Here is a 21,162-nt window from a genome sequence, read left to right as displayed (position 1 = left end):
CTCTAATAATCATCTACTTTTGTCTTGCTCCTTCTTAAATTTTTATCTCCTTATATTGTAAATCAACAAATTTTGGCCGATGAGAAATAGAAACCTCTCGATTAGAGAGGTTAAGATGCACGTTATTTCCGACGTGACGCGCAGTTTCACGTCAAATTTGAAATCGATCGGTATTTTTGCTCTCACATGCATCCATTGCTCAATCATGCATCATTTGCCTATATGACAAACGTTGGCCTGCGAATTACTTTGGCCGGTTGGTACCAAGCGGCGAAATCAGCGAAATTAAATCGCCAGCGATCATTAGTTGATTTTAATACAGGAATCGGATTTTCTGGCCTTTTTGTAGTAATACATCTACATGGACCTGGTGAGCCAATGACGACGCCGAATGCATGGTTGCCTGTGGAGCACATTACATAACTTTACAGTCTCCTAAAATACCTATCCTGTCCGACGGCAAAAGAGGCTGCAGATTTAGTTTTTCTGCGCGTCGACGGGATGTCTGTCCTGACGTTTCCTGGGACCGGCGCTGACTCTGCCGATCACGGGCATTCTGGACTCGACGGGTTGTCTGCCCTGACGATTCCGGGGACCGGCTTAGACTCTGCCGATCACGGGCGTTCTGGACTCGACGGGATGTCTGTCCTGACGTTGCCTGGGACCGGCGCGGACTCTGCCGATCACGGGCGTTCTGGAGTCGACGGGATCTCTCTTCCGACGTTTCCTGTGACCGGCGCTGAATCGCTCGTTCACGCTTATTTTGGAGACGACGGGATCTCTCTTCAAAAGTTTGTTTATGCTGACGCATCCTATCACCTATTCGGCGTCTATTCTAATTTAATTTCCTCCTCGTCTCCCTATTTCTTTCCAAATCTCCCTCTACATCAGGAAGTCGTACACATAATACGACGAATATTGGTACGGTACGGGACAGATACAGGAGCCGGTACATATTGTGGACAGCTGTTATCAAGAGTACATAACTACACAGTGTAGTTATGTACTCTTGCTGTTATGTACAATCCTGTAGAGCCTTTGTAGTCACAGATACGGGACAGATACGGGACAGATACGGGATAGCTCCAGGCGTGACACAAACAAACAAACACACAAACAAACACCAAATTAAAGCTGTGTGGACCCTGGCTAGCGCCAGACGTTACTGAAGTAACGTCTTCTGCATAGCTACGGGAATAAAGTTCTTTGAGTAGTAGCAAGGGTACAGAACCCCCAGGTGGTTATGTACTCTTGGTAGTAGCAAGCGGGTACAGAACCCCCAGGTGGTTATGTACTCTTGGTAGTAGCAAGCGGGTACAGAACCCCCAGGTGGTTATGTACTCTTGGTAGTAGCAAGCGGGTACAGAACCCCCAGGTGGTTATGTACTCTTGGTAGTAGCAAGCGGGTACAGAACCCCCAGGTGGTTATGTACTCTTGGTAGTAGCAAGCGGGTACAGAACCCCCAGGTGGTTATGTACTCTTGCTACTAGTAATAGTTTTTAATAATGTTGTGAGCTGCCTTGGCTTTGGAGTGAAAGACTTGTCAGCGCCTTCTAGGTCCAGCCCGGTCCCATAGCTCAGTGGTTAGAGCATTGCTCATGACAAGCAAGGTCCCGGGTTCGAGTCCTGGTGGGTCTGGCGTTTTTTCTCTTTTCAGGCAGTTCACTTCCCCAATTGATCCTTTGAATAATAATAATAATCTGGTTGGTGGACCGTCTAGGGGTGCGTTTGGTTGGTACGATCTAGAACAGGATCGAACAGCTGGTGCACATGGAGCAGCCTCATGCCAACCAAACGGTACTCCAGAAACAGAGCACATTTTTGTGGAAAAATGTGCCAAATTAACAGGTTACTTGGTGCATTCTTCAAAATGTGTATGGGTCATGTAATAGTCACACACTATCTCTCTCCCAACTACCCCGCACACAACCTCGTTGCAGACCAGCCAACACACACGGCTCTGGGTTGTAATGAATAGTTACGATAAAGGCTTAGACTAAAGTTAGAGTAAAGAGCAAAAACCGCCAACCGGCAACACCTTGATCAAACCATCAAGAACCTAATGTCTCTCCCAACTGCCACTACTAGAACCACTTGTCACGCATGCAAGCTTAGCATTGTCAACATTATTGGCGCGCGCGCGCGAGCGCGCGCATGCGCACGGTAAACCGTATTTGGCGCGCAATAACGTCATGCTAGGAGGTAATGAATTAATGATCATTCATGACACAGACAAGTAAACATGCATGAGAATGTCCACACTGCACACAGCAAGGAACAACAGCACACAGCACACTGAGATGTCACCTCAGGACAGTCACATTGATTATTACAGTCACGATGGTCACTTTGTACGGTACGACGAAACCAACCCAAAAGCGTATGCACGTGATCATCTGGGACCAAAATCGATGTTCCCGCCAGGTTTCACTGTGAAAAAGTGAAACTGCTCGGTCTGCTCCGGCCTCGAGGCCGGAGCAAGCAGAACATGTTCTGGCCGACCCAGAACAGGTGCAGTCCCAACCAAACGCGCTGTTCTGGTGAATCCTGTTCTAGTTCGTACCAACCAAACGCGCCCTAATAGTCAACTCGTAACATTAAATTCTTTATCATTCCTGTTACGCATGGATGCAATTGGCTCGCTAACCGGTTGACAATGGGAAAGACCCAAGTGCCACACATACTGATGGCACTTGGGTCTTTCTCCCTCCCCAGGGGACCAACCACGGTTATCTTTTTGAAGGACAACGGCCTAAATTGTTGTCGTTGAAGATCTGCTTGAAAGCCTTCTCTCAAAGCAAATGGATGCTTATCGGGGAGTGGAAGGGAGCGAGGAGGGATGAAATAGAGAGCGAGGAGGGATGAAAGAGAGAGCGAGGAGGGATGAAATAGAGAGCCGGAAGTGAAGTACATGTGTGGAAAACCGAACAGGAAAAATAATGAGGTGAAAAGAATGAAGAGCAAGAACTTGATTGGTGTGCGGCAAGCGCTGTTCGTGGGCAGCACACACGCGCGCACACACACATACACACACATACGTACACACACACACACGCACGCATCTCTCTCTTTCGCTCCCTCATACACACCCTCTCGCTCACTCTCTCTCTCTCTCTACTGACACGCGCAGCCGCCGGGGAACGGCACGACGAGCTTGCTGAGCCGCACAACGCCGGCGTCCTCGTAACGATACGACACCCCCGGCGGAATCAGCGCGTACAGAACCCAGCGGTCCAGCAGCTTGCTCTGGTCGTGAACACATGTGGACGAGGCCGCCGCCAGCAGCGTCGTGTGCGGCTCCGGCAGAGGCAGCTTGGCCATCAGATTCAGTAGACGCGTGCGCCCGCTGACTGTCAGGTAGGTGCATTGCCGTGATGACGGGAAGTTCTGGCACGCGCCGCGGCACTCGCCCACGTCCAGGCTGCGCGCCGGCAGCTCTAGTACGATGTTCGGATGTACTCGCCAGGAGAGGTCTTGCACGTCGACGCGCCATGGCTGGCGTGAGCACTGCGCCTGGCAGGCGCTGGGCACGGTCCTGCCCTCGCTGCTTGCCGTGCTACCTTCCCCCGGTATGCCATTCGGGAACAGTCGCCTGGACAGCGAGAGAGCCGTCGTGGAGCTGCTCGGCCAGCGCGACTGCGCAGGGCTCAGCGTCGCCGTGGAAACGCAGGCTAGCGAGCCGGTGACGTCATCGCCGCGGACGTACAGGAGCCAGGGTTTGTCGGTGATGCTGGGCGACAGTTTCACCTGTATCGACTGGAAGTTAGCCATCATTGCCGGACTGGGGCGAGAGAAGAAACTGAAGACGACGTTTTTCGTGGTCGAGGTGTCCGTCAGGGTCGACAAGATGCTGGTCACGTCGAACGTGAACTTTTCCTCAATGAACGTACCAGACTTGCCGGCAACAGCAGCCCTTACGAGGCTGCACGCGTCGATGACGAAGCTTGCCTGCGACGAGTACGTCTTTTCGCCGCTGGTGTCGTGACGCAGCACTACCTTGACCCTCACGACGGACGATTGGGCGGCCAGTTGTGGGTTTCCTGTGCAAGCCGCGATAGCGCGGGCATCGACTTGGACGAACTGGAAGCGCGTGGGCACAGTCAGCAGGACTTTCTTGATCTTGGAGCCGGTGATGAGCTTGCGACGCGGAAACGCTATGAACTCGCCGTACAGGTCCTGAACAATGGTGGTGGTGCTGGCCGATCGCAGGGTGTGCACAGCGGTGATGGCAGTGCAGCCCGCCAGCCCGTACTCCTCCAGCGAGCCGGGCTGTCCGTGAGCGGCAGCGGTGCCGGCCTGAAGTAGCCGTGACAGGTTGGCCGTGATGCTGGGAATGGCCAGCGCTGTGATACTCTTTACACCAGGCGTGCCGATGTGGACGTGGCTCGGGCCCCAAGACGATATCAAGGCTGGCAAGATTGGCAGGTCGTGAAACGCTTCTACGACCACGTCGGCACACGATGCTGGGCTTGCGAGCAGCAGGATCACACAGAGCGCTGCGCACAGCACCCGATGGCAACCTGAGACCTTGTTGAGCGACTCCATTTCCGATGCGGTGTGCTCCGACACCACCGGACTTCCGACCAAAGCGCAAGAGAAGGAGATCGACGCTCGGACACTGCAGCAAACGCCAAGTGAACTCTAGAGGCGACTGCAGCAACTGATCATCATGCGTGCACACTGGATGTTGAGCCCATCGGGTCTGTTTGCGTGATCCTGCCTGGGTGAGTGGGTCTAGGATGAGTGGACTCTCGCGCGGAGTTGCGCACTCGGCCACGATGCCAAATCATCATGTCACCGACAGGCTAAGAACCTTTTGATCGCGATGTTACCCGTTGCCTAATAAGTCTTACATCGCCTCGAGGCTCACCGAGCAGCTGTTACTGTTAGGCTATCATTCATAGCGCCCTTACCTGCTCTGGATTCTGGTCCAGGACTAGGAGATCTCGAGAGTCGGCTAGATCAAGAAGCAGCATGTATGCATAGACTGACATGACATTGCAACAAAGTTACATGACACAAGAGTACATCAGGGTTCATGACCCCGTGCACTGTTGATGAGGGTTACCGGTATTATGTCCTCTTGATAGCAGTCACGCAGACTCATGAGTCATGGAGTCGCGGCGCGGGAAGAAAGGGGGGGGGGGGGTAAGGACACGCTACACAGTTTCATTGTACAGTGCATGCTGGCAACTGAAATCCGACCCCTTAGCGGTTCGTCCACATTTTAGCGGTCTCTGTTTCGTACGATTTTACCATCCCGTGAAATCCGTTTTGCCATCCCGTGTTGGTCTTTGCGATGTGAGCGCACCGCTCAGGGGTCGGATTTCAGTTGCCAGCACTGTAGCACAGGCTTCACGGCACTGCTCGTGCCGTGGTCGACCAGCTCGGAGTCGACTAGTCGTAGATCTATGGCCTGAGCCTCAGGTTTATGCTTCGCCATGCCATGTGCCATGATGTGGCACACAGTCGGAACCTAGAACGTGCATCTACATCTATGTACACAATCGTACTACTACTAGTCGACTATCGACAATCATGCACCATGGAAGGTCGGATCAGTCGGTTATCATGGTTATCATTGGCACTTATTGCAATCGTTCTTTTGAGCTTCACGCTGGGCAACTACAGTACAACTACAAGGCAATACTACTTGAACACACAACAGCTAACACTGGCCTGCACAGTCATGTACGTACACGTGTGTGTGTGTGTGTGTGAAACGTAGTGACATACACGTACAACCATATTGTTAGATTGACAGCATGAAACAAGGCGGAGAGCACTGTGTTCGGAAACAGTGACCTTACTACAACCTTCCGAGGTTGGCAGAGCCCCGGCCCCTGCGGACCATTTGAACCATAATTATGGGTGTCGCACCCGGTTCTGACCCTCATTATGCTAGGGTGGTAGGAGACTACTCCTGACGTCCGTCGTGTATTCTTTGATCGCTCCTGGATGTCGTCCTGGTAGTCATGTAGCTACTTAAAAACCTCAACTTCTTTTCTTCCAACTTCTGTCCATGGCGTCCTTCTCTCAGCTCGCCAGCTGTCAACAGTTACTGCCACCACCATGACACTGTCGCGAGAAGGTGCTCTCTATAGACGGGGTTGGTGATGTCCCGGCGTGGCCATGGCATGGGTAGGCCTTCACTACGTCGGAACACCCCGGCTACACGTTGGTTACCTCCACTCGTTAACTTGTTTGTTGTTGATGTTGTCACGTAAACTAGTACTGGTCAAAAAAACTTGAATTTCATCTACAAACCTGAGCAACTGCTTCAATTTTGCTACACGTTGGTTACCTTCATCAGTACGGAGGTTTAGTTCCCACGTAACGGAAACGCGTACGTGGGTGATCCACGTAAAGTGGATGAAGGGCACTCACGTTGCAATGTTGTGTTTAGTCACACGGAACAAACAAAAGCATGAAGCGAAAGGCCCAAACCTGGTCAAAGACGAAGCTACCCGGGCCTAAGAAGCTCATCGAATATTTTGATTTCGTGCTTCGGACACTTCTTCAGCTGAGCACCCTCACAGCTCGCACAATGCGCTCCATTCTGATTTTCACCCACGTTCTGGCGGAACGTGGGTGAGCCTCCGGAGCTCCATACACGGTATGTCGTGAATCAGAAAACGTCTAGACGTCTGTACGTGGGTCACTGAGTATCACGTGGTACACACACGTAAAGTACCCACGGATTACGTGGGACTAAACCCCCCTAGCCCTACTACCGGTACCGCTAGGAAATAACTCGTATGTTGTTGATGTTGTCACGTAAACTTGTACTGTCAAAAAAGCAAAAAAAAACTTGATTTTCATCTGCAAACTAGAAACAACTACAAGTGCCTCAATTTGATCATGCAGTTTTGTTAGTTACGTGCATACCCTCACAAATTTAAAGAAAAAAACAAGCTTGAGTTACGTCTTACCTCCCGTGTCAACTCGTATCAAGCGGAGTTAATCCTGGGTTGAATGTGGAGATGTCCAACTGCGGAAGACATCTTGTCTCTTCACAGCCAACTACCTCGAAGAAAATTTCTTGACCTTTTCAAAGGAACTACTAGTCCTTGGTAGGAGTGAGCATAGAATATTCTACACCGCTACTATTTGCATTGAGCAATGTCTGGCTTCGGGAGTGAGGTACTACGTGTCATGCGATTGAAATAGTAACAATGTGTGGCAGCATGGTGGAAGCTGGTTAAAAAAAAACAGCCAACCATTAGATTTCTGCCAACCGCGGAAGGTTGTAGTAAGGTCACTGTTTCCGAACACAGTGTCCTCCACCTTGTTTCATGCTGTGACAATCTAACAATATGCGTGAACTATAACAATATGTGTGAACTATAACAAGGTTTATCTAATACTAGTTCTGAGCTAGTATTGTAAGAAAGGGCTTGCTCCCCACACCGGAGCTCGCGCTATCATCGCCGACTCAAATCGCAACCACTACTTCGAACTAGTATTGGGTTCTATTATACGTACAATCATGTACTGGTGACATACTGGTGATACAGCGTTGCAATCACACAGATCATTATTATTTAAACAATCGACGAGGAGACAATAGTCGTAAAATGGCAATAAATAAGATAAATTGTGCACTCATAACAACAGCAAAAATGAAGAAAGTCAAGTTCCATAACGTTTTCTTGTGACTGTCATCAGTGGAACGCCGTCACATAAAAATGTAATAACTAAAACACACACTTATATACATGTAGCTAATATGGTTTCAGGTAGAAATACAGCAGCTAACAAGTACAAAAAGCGAAGTTTGCACCTTTGCAATGTGTGAATATAGTGTATGTGAGAAAGGTAGTGGCAGATGAATGTGATACTGTGTGAATGAATGTAATGATTCTTATGCCTGCCTTGGAAAGGCTCTGAATCAACAAAAGTCAGTCGTGCAGTGAAATCGATCGTGCAAAAGACATACTATGCAGTGAATGTAGTTACTGTCTTTACAACGGTGCGTTCGTTCACAGTGTTGAAGGACGTCCTGCCAACCCACCATTTGAGCCATCTCATTTATCAATTTGAATGCCGACAATGTGGTAGTCGGTATGTTGGCAGGACGCTTCAACACTTGTCCGAACGCATCAAGCAGCACGTCCCATTATCATTGTTGTCCCAGGCTGCCAGGTTAAGCAGGCCGAAGCGTGGGAGACCACGAAAACATCCGCTGCCTATTTCTACACCTAGCACGGCTCACAATTCGGAAACAGAAACACCGACTACTTCCATGGAGAACGAGCAGACTAATCTGGTTCCCCCCTCGGAAACCGGACCACGGCAAGGGAGGCCGCCGGACGGTCGCTCCTCGACAAACCATGTTGCTACAACGGTAAGAGCGGAAGGGGAACAACTTGAAAACATAGCAGAACCGAGGAGAAGCAAGAGACTAGCAGAGGCACGACTGAGACAAGTGGAGAACACAAGGCAAGGAGACGCAGGAGGAAGCACAGGCACGGCACAGAACGAATCAAGGAGAGGGAAGCGGTGTCGCGAGGAGATGGAGACTGATGACGACGAATACGAGTGCGATGGGATGGACGGCGGCATTGGAATGGAGGTGGAGGATGAGAGTAGTGATGAGGAGGAGTTTGATGTTGACAAGAGGAAGTCTGCAGTGTACAAGCATTTGGTGTCCAGTCCAGAATGTCGTAAGGTGTTTGACGATTCCTGGTTTAGTGTTATTCGTTGCGCACGTTTCTTCAAGCAATTGCAGGTGTTGGAAGCTGTGTATATTCGTACTCGTGACCCTGTGCTATGTAAACAGAAAGAAAACGTTGTATCACTCACACTCTTCAAGTAATATACACGCACCATTACATTCATTCACACAGTATCACATTCATCTGCCACTACCTTTCTCACATACACTATATTCACACATTGCAAAGGTGCAAACTTCGCTTTTTGTACTTGTTAGCTGCTGTATTTCTACCTGAAACCATATTAGCTACATGTATATAAGTGTGTGTTTTAGTTATTACATTTTTATGTGACGGCGTTCCACTGATGACAGTCACAAGAAAACGTTATGGAACTTGACTTTCTTCATTTTTGCTGTTGTTATGAGTGCACAATTTATCTTATTTATTGCCATTTTATTATTATTATTATTATTATTATTCAACGCAATAAATAGAGTAAGCTGCGCACTCAGTACAAACACCATTAGCAAAACTTGTTTTCATGTAAATAATTAAGCTTGTTCCTAAACGTTTTCGTCGCCATCTCATCAGAGGATTACTGGCAAATCAAAACTAGCTCTAAACTCAATATATATACGCACAATGCAAGTAGTAATTTAGACCCTAACTAGCGCGAGAAAATGAGAGCTGAAAAAACATTACATCAATCAACGATATCAGGTGACAACAGATGCGATAAATTCACCACTAGAAAGTAACCATGCACCACAAACGAGAACTACTGATCTAAATTCACAAACAATTTCAACGTAAACAAATTCTTTTTCTGCCTACACAAAATCGGCTTGGTAGTAAAAATGTAGATAGACTCCAATACACGCAGATACCTTTGACTACGTGAACGAGACCAAACAGAAAAGCAATCATCAGTATAACTAGAACGACAATCACTATTCTGAACAAGATGGTTTGCAACAGAAGATTCATACACCCTAACACCACTACTAGAACCAGTACATACTTTGGAATTACGTGACAATGAAACCAACTTGACATTCCTTGCCGCTACTGCCACTCCAGACGAAGCCGATGTAGATGTCCGTACCAAAGACACGTCCGTTACTGGCACTGCCTGCTGCGATGATGCTCCCTTTGACGTTTCAATGGCCGTTGGTGTTGATGAAGAAGAGGAGGGAGATGAGGAAGATGCTGACGACGACGAGGACGACAACGACGGAGACGATAAAGACTCTAGTCTTTATCGTCTCCGTCGTTGTCGTCCTCGTCGTCGTCAGCATCTTCCTCATCTCCCTCCTCTTCTTCATCAACACCAACGGCCATTGAAACGTCAAAGGGAGCATCATCGCAGCAGGCAGTGCCAGTAACGGACGTGTCTTTGGTACGGACATCTACATCGGCTTCGTCTGGAGTGGCAGTAGCGGCAAGGAATGTCAAGTTGGTTTCATTGTCACGTAATTCCAAAGTATGTACTGGTTCTAGTAGTGGTGTTAGGGTGTATGAATCTTCTGTTGCAAACCATCTTGTTCAGAATAGTGATTGTCGTTCTAGTTATACTGATGATTGCTTTTCTGTTTGGTCTCGTTCACGTAGTCAAAGGTATCTGCGTGTATTGGAGTCTATCTACATTTTTACTACCAAGCCGATTTTGTGTAGGCAGAAAAAGAATTTGTTTACGTTGAAATTGTTTGTGAATTTAGATCAGTAGTTCTCGTTTGTGGTGCATGGTTACTTTCTAGTGGTGAATTTATCGCATCTGTTGTCACCTGATATCGTTGATTGATGTAATGTTTTTTCAGCTCTCATTTTCTCGCGCTAGTTAGGGTCTAAATTACTACTTGCATTGTGCGTATATATATTGAGTTTAGAGCTAGTTTTGATTTGCCAGTAATCCTCTGATGAGATGGCGACGAAAACGTTTAGGAACAAGCTTAATTATTTACATGAAAACAAGTTTTGCTAATGGTGTTTGTACTGAGTGCGCAGCTTACTCTATTTATTGCGTTGATTACATTTTTATCTCCACGTAAGCTTTTTAATTATTATTATTATTATTATTAAATTTTTTTGATAGGGCAATCCCCACAGGCCTAAGGCCTTCTTACAGGGTACCCTAAATGTGCCAATACAAGGTAACGGAAGCGAGAAACAGATGTGCAAAGGCGAATGTCAGCAGGTAGAGAGTTCCAACGATCTGAGCCTAGAAAACTAAGAGAAAAAAGACCATACCGATCTAAAGCAGCGGGAAGAGTAAGGGCTTTAGAAACTTGAGAGCGTGTGCGGGAGTTTGTGTGTGACGATGCACTGCAGATACACTACACACTAGCAGATCACCCTCGCCAGCCAACAGACTACAAGTACATGTACAGGTTGTAGGTACAATAAAACCTGTAACTAACGACCACCCCTTGGGGCCAGAGAAAGCGGTCTTTAGTGGCAGGTGGCTAGAGGTTTGCACCGCACAACCATTATTAGCAGGGAGTCGTATACCCACGGGTATATACGACTCCCTGATTATTAGGGACCTTTAGCACCACGTTTACGACGCAAGCCTGACGTAGGGCTAGGGCCTTGTCCGGGTTCGGGGTGACGTCGCGACGTAGGATGTATACGTATATTTCATCACGGCAACGTTTTCGACCAGGGAGTCGTAAAAGTATTTTACGACTCCCTGTTTTCGACGTAGAAAAGGCCTTTTGTACGTTGTGACAGGACGTAGGAATTTTGCCTTTGCACTTGCACCAAGAGAGCAAGAGTTAAAAAAACGTCGATGTTTTTTTATGTTGGAGTTTTTGTTTTGTAACCCACGAGGCCGAGGTACGATCGATCGAGAGGCGTAATTTTTTTCTTTGCCATCTTTGTTTTGCGTTTCCGGTATCTTCTTCTCCGAGCAAATTTTGTTTCGGTATGGCTGCCGAGGACACGCAGACTAAGGCTGTGTGCCAGAGATTTCGTTTTGGAGCCAAGGAGAACATCAATTTGTTGAAAGTAGTGGCAGCTTCGAGAAGGCCTTCTCTCGTGGCTCGCCGGCCTGGAACACTGTACTCCTGAATTTGGCAACTAACTACGACGCCAACTGGAAGCCGGTAACCATCCGTACACATAGAGATGGAACTCATTTGCTGGTGAAGGCGCACATCAGGAAGGAAAACTACAGCACCAGACAAACCAGTCTTTTCTTCCACATTTCCCGCGAGGAACTTTGAATTCACGCGCGCCATTCTGCTCTGTTCCTGTGCACATGTACGTGGCAACGACGTCGATCCATAATCACGTCTCGCTAAAGGCTAGCCAAGTATGCAAAACACATATCGCGCACCCCGATCGACGTGATCAAGTACGTCAAAAGGCCTACGTTGTAACGTGGTGCTAAAGGTCCCTAATGAATGTGAGTGCCTGGCAAAGTGGTCTGTAGTACCAGGCTGGTCGCTAGTCACGGTGGTCTGTAGTAGCAGGCTGGTCGCTAGTCTAGTCACGGTGGTCTGTAGTACCAGGCTGGTCGCTAGTCACGGTGGTCTTTAGTACCAGGCTGGTCGCTAGTCACGGTGGTCTTTAGTACCAGGCTGGTCGCTAGTCACGGTGGTATTTAGTACCAGGCTGGTCGCTAGTCACGGTGGTCTTTAGTTACAGGTTTTACTGTAGTACCAGGCTGGTCGCTAGTCACGGTGGTCTTTAGTTACAGGTTTTACTGTAGTACCAGGCTGGTCGCTAGTCAAGGTGGTCTTTAGTTACAGGTTTTACTGTAGCATACAATGTACTTTTAAAGAAATCTTTGAAATTTGAAGTACTCGCAGTAGGTAAGGTGCCTGGGAGTTGGACTGTTAGTTGGATGCCCTCATAACTAGAATGGAAAAGAGACCTGATTGCCATGTCCAAGGACATGCATCCCATCTCAGGCACATGTACTGAGGGCACTCTTTGACTTTTCGAGGAGTTTCGTTTTTCTGAAGAGGTGGCCTTATTGGCCTCTTCAGAAAAAACGAAACTCCACAACCTCATCCGATGGGAGAGGTGGATTAGTTCCGAAGAGTTTGGAATAGCAACAAGGAGATGGTTGCTCTGATCCGACGTCATTATCGCCATGACAATTCCACTGAAAAACTCTAAAAATGATAGAAACCGTTCTATTGGGACCCTTCAACTACAAATATTGTAATCTACAAATTGTAATCTCAACTAATTGTGTTCGGAAAGTTGATGAAGACAATTCGAACGCCCCCTAAACGCTATGGTGTGATCATCATCCTGTGCTGAGCGCTAGTCCCTGCCTGACAGACAATGCCCACAGAAAACCAGCAGAATTATCCTTCCCTCACCGACACTGGGCAATAGCTGTTTGCGTTTGAATTTGAGTTTTAGCCACCATTTCTCGGCTATACAACGCTGCTGTTGTTGTGTTGTTTTCTTTATTTTGATGTCGCGCTGCATCGGAGTCTTCGCAGCATTCTACTCCATGTACGCATGTATATGTATGTATGTATGTATGTATGTATGTATGTATGTACGTATAATAATAATAAATAATAATAATAATACCACAGTACGCGAAATAATATAATTTTGTGGGTATAATTATACGTTCCGCTTCTGTCCTATCTCCTATGATCAAATTCCATTATCAAGATAATTATTAACACGGCGCACTGATGACCTGTGACGCCAGATCATGGATTGTTGGCCAGATTTCTCCATGTAGGCTTGTCCAGAGCGATGGCCCTCACATTCCCCACGTATGTATGTATGTTTTTATTTTCATTCGCAAGTACACACGGGCTACAAGCCCAATTACATGGAAGCGAATGTGATGATGAGGTTAATTAAGAAAAAGGGTGGAGGAAGGAGGAGGACAGTAGCAAAGCAAAAGGGAGGACAATTCAGGAGCAAAATTAACAATTGCACAAATATGAGAGTACCTGAGACCGAGGGTACCCGTGGAGCGATAAAATGCTAAAGCAAACAGAAGAAAGGAAAACACAAGCCAATACACGCTAAACTGCGCTTGGGTTTTAATAAAGGGGGAAAACTGGAGCTCAAGAAAATTATAACACACAAAGTCATAATAAGAATTTAACTGGATGAAGAGTAGCATAAGCAAACATTTCCTGACAACGAGAGGGACTGTAACTACAGCCACGGCAGTTGCTGCTGTAGCAGCAGCAGTAGCAACAACAACAACAACGACAACAACAACAGCAGCAGCGCCGTGCAGACTACTCCAAGGAGTATGGGATTGCGAACATAGAAGGGAGTTTGCAGATCTAGCCCGCCAGCGTGAAGGGCAGTGCGGCTACAGCGAATTCACTGGGGCGGTTGAGTAGGCGAACTTCGCTGGGGAGGGTGTTCCAGAGGACGGCACCACAGTGCGATGGACGGGATGTCCCTGCTGCTGACCGGGCTAGCGGGAGGCGCAAACCCTGTCCTTGCTGGAGGCGGGTGGTGTTTCCAGGAGCACTTTGAAACTTGTCCTGGAGGGCTGGGCTGGCGCGGTTGTGCTGGCAACGCCACACACACCTCAGAACCTTCTGCTTGTGCAGCTCCTGAATGCTGTAGAGCTGCAAGCTGGTCAGGAGGGGTTGAGCATGAGACCTGGGTGGCTGGCCAAACACTGCCCTGGCAGCTCGGTCCTGTAGCACTTGCAAGCGAGAGACTTGCTCCTGTCGCAGGCAGGCGAAAAGTGCTGTCGATCCGTACAGCAGATCAGGCATGATGATGGACTTCATGAACTGTATACGGGCCTTCAGACTTAATTATAGCAATAAAAACTGCTTTATGGCAGTTTTCTAAAAAAGGTTATTGTGTTCTAGTCCATGGACCGGACCCCGTGTAAAAAGTAAGAAATTAACGAAATGTGATAGCCGAAAATTAAAATTTCACACAAAACCTCACAATAATCACAACACTTGAAATGCTGCTTTCAACACATAACTTGTACTGCACCAACAATTGGCAACATGCAGTCATGCATGCATAGGAAAGAGGATTACGAGGGGAAAAGGTCTTCTATATGTAGCTTTTCATTCTGTGTGTGATTATTGTGAGGTTTTGTGTGAAATTTTAATTTTCGGCTATCACATTTTGTTAATTTCTTACTTTTTACACGGGGTCCGGTCCATGGACTAGAACACAATAACCTTTTTTAGAAAACTGCCATAAAGCAGTTTTTATTGCTATAATTTCTTTTGTTTTTTTCTGCCACCAATCAATGGAATGCCCTATTATCAAGTTGTAAATGATGGCCTTCACATCATATCAATACCGTATTATACGCATTGATGTGCAAGCCTTTTCTTGCAGAAAATGGCACTAGCATGTTCTTCTGCGGGGAAACATGTGGTAGTGGTGGACCGTGCACATTTCGTTAATTTCTTACTTTTTACACGGGGTCCGGTCCATGGACTAGAACACAATAACCTTTTTTAGAAAACTGCCATAAAGCAGTTTTTATTGCTATAATTTCTTTTGTTTTTTCTGCCACCAATCAATGGAATGCCCTATTATCAATTTGTAAATGATGGCCTTCACATCATATCAATACCGTATTATACGCATTGATGTGCAAGCCTTTTCTTGCAGAAAATGGCACTAGCATGTTCTTCTGCGGGGAAACATGTGAGTAGTGGTGGACCGTGGTGATACTTTTTTTATACGGAGGTCATTCTGTGCATGTTGCTGTAGCAGAATTTCATGACTGTCATAAAATTGTCTTGCCTTTCAGATATTTCAGATGTCCCCACCCTCGATCAGATTTATTTGAGAAATGTAACCAGGTGCGTGTCGCAGATGTTTTTGTTGATTCTGTGTTTATAATGGTTTATAATCATGGGTTATCGTGATAAGGTCATCCTGCATCATATTGCACTGAAATCGTAATCCTGTTGATGTCGATACAACTTTTGGAAGTAGTTCAATGACTTCAAACTGTTAGTCCACGATTTTCTAAAACAACACAGCAAAGGAGGAACAATAAACATGTATTAAAATGTAAACAAATACATTGCTCAGATCGACACCTCGTTCCAACAACTACACTGATCCCGAGGATAAAAGGGGCAAGGCTATGGTTGGAGGTACTGAGATAAACAAGGCACTCCATAATAATAAAATCGTACACATCTTTTGGTGAGTATGAATGATATCCAGTCGAACCTCTTTAGGACGAACACCAAGGGACCGATGGTATATTTCTGTGAGTTTGTCTTCCCAACTCATTGACTCGTCTCGTCTGAAACAAATGAGTCACTAGAGAGGTTCTGCAAAACGAAAATGCAAACTTTCGTTCTACGTCATGAAGTGCGAAACTTCGCACGAACTTTCGCAACTTTGGACGCGAAACTTGCAAGGAACGCGAAATGAACAGTCGTACACACGTTCGTGAGATCGGGTCATGGCGTACGTGCACTTGGCCCGCGCAAACTACGAAAATGTGCAGAACGCAAAATTCGTACACACTTTCGCAAGGACTGTCGCGAAACTTCGTTCGAATTTTCGTTTTGCAGAACCTCTCTACTGAACCTTTCTTTAGCAACATGACGGCAACTGAAACAGCAACAGAGAAAGTACGATACATGTACGTATATAATAACACATGGTACGGAGGGCATTATGGCTGATTTATGCCCTAGTGCGTAGCCCGAGGTCGTGCACCGTAGCCCAAGGGCCGCAGGCCCGCGGGCTACGGTGCACGACCGAGGGCTACGCACTAGGGCATACAATCAGCCATAATGCACGACGCACCATGTGTTTATTATAGTTCATACATGCCACGTGCCTAGTTGTAGACAAATAAGGTAAACATGGTCAAGGGAGGAGGAAGGTTCCAATCAGCTGTCATATGAATGAAGGGTCGAACAAGATCGGAAGGAGCTTTCTCCGTGGAATGATAGAACGTTTTGTGTCAGATTTACTTGCAGTTCCAGGAATATGTCTTTGCATTTTGGTGTTAGTGTTGCCTATTGGGCGGTACGGAAGTTAGCTGATTCGCTGCTGCTTTGGCGTTAACGTTGGCCGCAAACATCCTTGACCAAGGGGCACTAGTAATTAGACTAGTTTTGAGAGTACATTGTAAGTGTTCTTATTCGGAAGAATGATACTTTTTCACATACATCTGAGATTTTGTTCGCATTGCTTTCAGTTTACTTGAGGTCCATGTGTACACTGGACAATCATGTAGCTAGGTACATTTGAAGTACAATGTAGATGTAACTGTATATTTTGTAGGAGTTCGAGATACAATCTGATCTCTTCCAGATAGGTAACTTTGTGATGCATGTTCACCTGTTGACTTGTTCGTCTCAATTGACTTGAATTTAGTAATGCATGGTAATGACATGCTGTGTGCTATTGTCACGTTGTTATAAATTACTTCTCCTATGTCGACATTGCTAGTAAAATATAAATGTTTTGGACGGTGCACGTTAGTAGTTTCGTTTTGTGTGGTGTGTGCGAGTGCATGTGGTGTCCTTAGGAATGGTCCCATGTGTTCTATGTGCGCTGGAGTACTGCCAATTATGTACCAGGTCACTGCCCAAAAGGCATGGCTTGGTGCATATTTGGCAGTGCACCAGCGTACGTAGTACGCCTGGGGTCATTCCTAATGGGCATGGGTACGCCGTACCCGGGCATTATCGTCTGATAAAATAGACATCCTTAGCAAAAGTACGATAACGCTAACCTTTACGGTACTCATTCCCAGCCGTGACAAAAGACGTTATCGGATAACGGAAAAACGTTACAGAGCTCAAAATAACGGGCCGACGTTCGTTATGGAAATTCTGCAAAAAATGCAAAAACTCGCATTGTTTTGTAACTGGCGGGAGATAAAAAGCACGTCGTGCAGATCGAGATGAGATCGAGAGTCGAGATTGCTTCCTCTTGTGACATTTAGCTTTTTTGGCGAGTTTTGCCTTTCAGTTGACAATTTCTGCGTCCTCTGCTTCGTGCCTTTCCCCTCTATCCCATCTGGGAAACAAAGGACCAGTTCCACGGCACTCCTGAGGAAGAAATTCATCGGCCTCTCCCAGACGTGCTGGAGCTGGAGAACCCTTACAGTCTTCGGTGCTGCGTTTAGGAAAGGTTTTCCAAGGACCTGGGAACAGCGAAAAATGGAAGTTTCCGGAGGAGGAAGGAGGAAACTGTAGTTATCACCAACCCTCACCGCGCCCAGCTCACGCCGCTACGGCGTGCGACCTGAGCTGGGCGCCCTGCCCAGTATGGAACTGTCCTCAAGCCAGTCACGTATTTGGCAGCCCAGTGAGCTGTCTACCGGATCGCAGCGTTTAGAAGCGCCAAATGCGGCAGGGCCAGTCTCAGGCTGGTCGCGTAGGCGGCAGGCCGGCGGGCGACCGGCAAGGCTGCATTCGCATTTGGATCACCGAAGTGATACAGGTGCTTCGACGGCACTCCGTGGCGCATCAAGGAGGCATCTGGGGCCCAGGCAGCCCGCCCGTAAGCGCACCACCGTATCAGGTATGCGCAGGTGGAGCAGCAGAGCAAGATGTGTGCGGGACACTCACCATCATCCGGTCGACTGCATGGTTGTGCGACTTTACACAGCCGTCACTCATTACTTGCTATTGCTTGCAGAAGGCCAGAATTTTTTTGCTCTCGTTTGCTCTAAAGCTAGTTGGTTTACATGGTTTATACCCGTACCTGAGCATGGATCCTACTCAGCAGCGGATCGCTGGTATTCCTCGTTTGAGACCGCGGCGACGGCAGCGTCGGCCCTGACCAACAAGCCTCGGGCGATGAGCATGCCGGCCGAAAATGCAGGCATGGACACTGTCGTGTATGACCAGTTTAGTTGAGTTCCTTGGAGGCGCTATGATGCCGGACGGCGCATGTGTTGGCGCACGGGAGACGATTAGGACAGTACGGCGTGCGGAATACGTCGAGCTGGCCACAATGCTTCCTTCCTGTCCTGCCCACACGCAGCCAGCAGCCAAACGTGTTAGAATCGATCAATCCGATGGCAATCACTGAGTGGAATTGTCTTTGGCGGCTCCTCTTCTGGCAAGAGAAAAACTGAATCTCTAATCTACTGGGTCGAGGCCTGGCAGACTTTCAGAACCATCGCGCCTTGCAACACGAGCTTACGCCCTCTGGGGCCCTAAGTAGTCCGACAAGAAATTCATACTGCACGGCGACGAAAGGGCAGTTGGAGCAGTCTGAAATCCGGGACTTGCCGAAATCCAACCGTGACGGAACTAGCCCACTTCAGCCCCCGCATGGTAGCAGAACACAAGGCTTTATCTCGCTGACTACCCATATTACGGTCACGGATAACTCCGCTGCGGACGCTCTTTCACGCGGACGATTAGTCCATTTCCTTTCATCGGCTCCCTAATCCAGCTGCTGGACTCGGCTTAGTCCTGAACTCATGCTATGCGGGAGCAACTAATCATGGCAGCAAACCGGCTGAACTTCTTCTCAACCAATGCGTGCCTCCTTTTTCATTCGCTGTGTAGTCTATCTCTCTCAGCACACGTGGGTAAGCACGCAAGCACACACACACCCACGCACACGCATACATACATACATACATACATACATACATACATACACACACACACATACTCTCTCTCTCTCTCTCTCTCTCTCTCTCTCTCTCTCTCTCTCTCTCTTTATCCTCCTCTCCTCCATCCCTCACCCTGCTTCGCCTCTAAGTGCTGTCGCTCCCCTCCCCTTCCTACTCGTACTAGGCGGCATTACACCAAGTCTCAGCATGTGGGGTCTACTTTGCTGTTTTGGGGCTTTGTTTGGACATGGCAAGCTGTTATCTTTTTCCTTGCGGCTGTCGTCGCTGTTGCCATTGTTGTTTAGATACCACGGCGAGCCGGCAGTACGTGCCGGTGTTGGCGGGCTGGCGACCTTGTTTTACTTTCAGTAATTAACACTTTACCCGAGGTGCGACGGATTAATCCGTCACGACCGCGCAGGGCATATTGCAGACACGCGTATGTGCGTTACACACACACACTCACACATTATGCGCACCCGGCGGGCAGAGCGATTGGCCCATGCTGCTTATTCAGTTGTACTAGCGGAGGCAGGGGCGATTCCCCTACGTAATCGCCCATGCGGCGGAATACCCGGCGGCCTGATACGGCGGCGTTGCGAGCAAATGCAGGGGTGGTTCCCTTTTGAGCTCTGTTTGTGGCGGCGGCAGAGGCAGGGGCAGCGCCCCTAGCCCATGCGGCGGTTGACCCGGCGGCCCGACATGGCAGTTGGCCCAGCGGTCCGATATGGCAACTGACCCGGCGGTCTGATATGGCGGCTGACCCAGCGGTCTGATATGGCGGCGGCTGACCCAGCGGTCTGATATGGCGGCTGACCCAGCGGTCTGATATGGCGGCTGACCCGGCGGTCTGATACGGCGGCTATGCGAGCAAATGCAGGGGCAGCGCCCCTTTGCGCGTGTTGTTTGCGGCGGCATTGGTCAAGGCAGTGGCAGCGCGCCTTGCCTGGGTGGCGTTATGCCCGGCGCTGCGGCTATGTTTGCAAAACGCAGGGGCCGCTCCCCTTTGAGCTTTGTATGTTCACAGCTATGTTTGCAAGATTCAGGGGCAGCTCCCCTTGGGGCCTGGTACAGTTATGTTTGCAAAAAGCAGGGGCAACTCCCCTCCGAGCCTTGTATGTAATCGTTTACAGCGATGCTTGCAGAAAGCAGGGGCAGCTCCCGTTAGTGCGTGGTATGTTTACAGCTATGTTTGCGAGGAAGAAACAAAAAAAAAGGGCTTAGAGCTGGGTATGTTTACGGCCACGTTTGCAAAATGCAGGGGTAGCTCTCCTTGGAGCTTTAGCTAGTTGACAGCTACGCGACAAAATGCAGGGACAGCTCCCCTTGGAGCTTTGGATGTTTACAGCTATGTTTGCAAAATGCAGGGGCAGCTCCCCTTGGAGCTTTTAAAACTAGTTTACAGCTGTGCGGACAAAATGCAGGGGCAGCACTCCTTGAAACTTTGGATGTTTACCACTATGTTGGCTAAATGCAGGGGCGGTTCCCCTTGGGGCTTGGATGTTTACAGCCAGGTTTGCAAATGCAGGGGTAGCTCCCCTCAGAGCGTTGTAGGTTTACAGCTAGGTTTGCCAAATGCAGGGGCAGCTCCCCTTGGAACTTTGGATGTTTACAGCTATATTTGCAAATACAGGGGCAGCTCCCCTTGGAGCCTTCTAGTTCTACGTTTACAACTATGTTTGCAAAATGCAGGGGCAGCTCCCCTTTGAGCTTCGTAGGTTTACTGCTAGGTTCGCAAAACGCAGGGGTAGCTCCCCTTTGGAGCTTTGGATGTTTACAGCTATGCTTGCAAACTGCAGGGGCAGCTCCCCTGGGAGCTTTTGAAGTTGGATGTTTACAGGTGTGGTCGCAAAATGCAGGGGCAGCTCCCCTGGGAGCTTTGGATGTTTACAGCTATGTTTGCAAATGCAGGGTAAGCCCCCCTTGGAGCCTTGGATGCTTACAACTATGTGTGCAAAAGGCAGGGACAG

This window comes from Sycon ciliatum, chromosome 7, assembly GCF_964019385.1.
Source record: "Sycon ciliatum chromosome 7, ocSycCili1.1, whole genome shotgun sequence".
NCBI classification, from domain to species: Eukaryota; Metazoa; Porifera; class Calcarea; order Leucosolenida; family Sycettidae; genus Sycon; species Sycon ciliatum.
The sequence above is the reverse complement of the archived record's forward strand: the minus strand, read 5'-3'. Positions refer to the sequence as shown.